Source organism: Rhagoletis zephyria, unplaced genomic scaffold (genome assembly GCF_001687245.7).
Source record: "Rhagoletis zephyria isolate East Lansing unplaced genomic scaffold, Rhagoletis_zephyria_1.1 Rzeph_scaffold_01324, whole genome shotgun sequence".
Classification (NCBI taxonomy): domain Eukaryota; kingdom Metazoa; phylum Arthropoda; class Insecta; order Diptera; family Tephritidae; genus Rhagoletis; species Rhagoletis zephyria.
Genome location: NW_016158408.1, coordinates 20,505 through 23,249, shown reverse-complemented (window position 1 = coordinate 23,249; position 2,745 = coordinate 20,505). Strand labels below are relative to the sequence as shown.

The window sequence follows — 2,745 nt, the reverse complement described above, 5'->3', positions numbered from 1 at the left end:
TAAATAAAAACACCTTCAAAATCACGCGTCTGACTTTGGTTGCATATGCAAATTAAATGGCGGAGTTCAGCTGTCAAACTCCAAAATATGCAAAAGAATGAGAGACAAAAGAAGATAGGATATAACCCAGTAAGCATTAAAAATATACAAAGGTGTTCTCTGCAAAAGGTGTTCAGCTCCTTTTCTTCGCAAAACAGAAAGGGGAATTCTACTGCCTGAGGGTTATAATCCCTAAGTGCGGCCGAAGGCCGCCTACGCAGAAAGGTGTTCTCTGCAAAAGGTGTTCAGCCCCCCTTCTTTGGCAACACAGAAAGGAGAATTCTACTGCCTGAGGGTTATAATCCCTAAGTGCGGCCGAAGGCTGTGATGAATTGGTTAATATTAAAGTCGTAAAGCAAGTTATAACAAATCAAGTAAAGTGTAAAGTGAAGGGGAATACAAAAATATATTGGTGAAGTGGCTAATTTAAGCAGAATAGGATTGATAAATGTACGCTAATTTCCGAACTTTACAAAAAAAGGCATATTTCAAACCCAATTTGTAAATAAATTAGTAACCAAAATTTACAAAAGTGAGTGTTAAAATATTGCGTGGACGCTTGACTACAAGTGTGAGAAATTTTTTTCGGATCGGACCACCCATTTGGACGGAATAGCCCGAAATAGTTGTGAGCGGTACTAAACCCCACCCCAATACCGATTTGGGGCATGTGTCCGGTTGGCATTTCGCATTGATTTTATTTAGCGTTCGAATTGTGTACAACTAATTTGTTGTTTAATAAATGCGCTAAAGCTTTGTTATAAAACCGCGTAGGTACTAGTACTTGCTGCTGCGTTGCGATAATACCTAGTGGATGCTTCATTCAACACCGTTGCTTTGTTCTGTACCGTTCAACATTTGAGCGAATTCGAAATCCCCTAGGTATGAAAGAAAATTAGACTTATTGACTTATTGAAATTATTATATTACAACCTTCTCTTTGAACGCGCAATAAAGCCAAATGGCCAAACGTCCAAAGAATGTTCGGTTGGAAGGAGCCGTCCTCGCAATCCGCCAAGTGAATTTAAGAACTCTGGCTTCAATGGTCGCCATCCACTTTATCATCTTCATCGGGGCAAAATTTATTTGAAGTTCAGCCGACCGCCTAAGCCAGAAAAATCTGAAATATAAATAAAACATTGAGCTGAACTAATTCAAGCAAGGCACTAAATTATATCAACCACAAATTTACACAACTTACTGTTCGCCTCGTGGAAGCTTTATTTTCCTTAATAACATTTTATTCATTGTGGATATTGCAAAGTTGGTTGCAGGTGATTAGAGAGGAGCTGTCAATGCGAGTGATAGAGATGTGCAACAAAACTCGAATCCCGGGTTGTTTCATTTTGCTATTTGGTTAATTAATGGAAATGCGTCCGTTTCGGGTTTAATAATTTTATTGTTTCAGTAAAATAAATAAAAACCCATCTAATAATTTTTTAATTTTCGGAAGAATTTTTTATTTATAAGGGCTTAATTTATTTGTGCACCATAGTAAATTTTTCCACCCCGTCTCATCACGGAGAAAAAGTTACCGGTTGGCACACAGCCTAACTCTGAAAAGATTTATAAAAGATAAAAAGAGAACCGGTTCTTTTGACAAGGGCGTACACCTCTAGCTAGCAACGGCGCCATCTGTTGTTCGCGAGCAGAGACCAAAGATATAAGAATCGATGGAATGGGAAATTACGAAAGTACATACGTGCAGTTTGGACGGGGTAAACGGTGAAAACTTGAAAATACATTTCAAAACATTTGTGGTACAAGTTATAGCATTACACTCTACTATTACCGGGTGGCGGGAAAAGGTCACCATAATTACTGTGTAATCTTGTATTTACTCGTTCGGGGAATGGCTTTCAAATTTCTCACTCGTATGATTTGCTACGCTTACGATTTTTGCTTTGCTTTTTCCATATTTACCTAAACACATAATATTCTGCGAACAAACTTACATCCGTAAACTGTGATCGATTGAAAGGAAAATTGTTTTCAAGCTGTTGGCAATTCGTAGATACGTGTGTGAGCGTGTAAACGCCACTTTTAAACTCATTAATACATTCACGATATTAATGTTACGATTATAGCTCGTCGGCGATTTCAAGCATCCGTTGTTGGTTACCCCAGCAACGAGTACATGTGTGAGTGTCGGGTTGAATGTCGGGTGCTTGAAGCTTGCCCGGCGACACTCAAGCATAAAGCGTCAACACCATTTCCAATAATAATAATAATAATAATAATAATAATAATAATTTGCTCATTTTACATATCACAACAAACTAACACACTAATGCTTGTCAACGCTTTGCGCCACTATCAAACAGACCGCTTGTCAAGCGGTCGCGTTGATGGAAAATCAAAAATTTTTGATTTTCCATCAACACGAGCCCCAAAAAGTCTTTGGGGAATTTGTATGCTGCTACAACAACAACAACAACAAGTACGTGTGACACGACGATCTCCGATTGCCTCGGTTGCTGGGGTAACCAACAACGGATGCTTTAAATCGCCGACGAGCTTATCCTCGAAACCTTGAAGGCCGGTCCACATAGAACTTTCGCGTTGGCTTTGGCGTTGGCGTTGGTTTGACAGAACGCACGTTAAAAGAATGCTTGCTACAATGAACGCTTGGCAGCGAATGCTTGGGCGACTAAATTAACATACTAACGACAGATAAATTAATATTTAATATCAATAATTGCATTA

The 2,745-nt window shown here is 38.9% G+C and overlaps 1 long non-coding RNA gene across 1 annotated transcript; it reads right to left on the bottom strand.

Moving 5' to 3' along the window:
* Window positions 1-386: 386 nt before the first annotated feature.
* On the bottom strand, window positions 387-1,374 carry LOC108363645 (uncharacterized). Its single transcript, XR_001847641.1, has 3 exons — window positions 1,241-1,374; window positions 973-1,159; window positions 387-917 (listed from the first exon to the last, which is right to left on the bottom strand). It is a non-coding gene; the product is annotated as an uncharacterized LOC108363645 (long non-coding RNA).
* Between the last annotated feature and the right edge of the window lie 1,371 nt (window positions 1,375-2,745).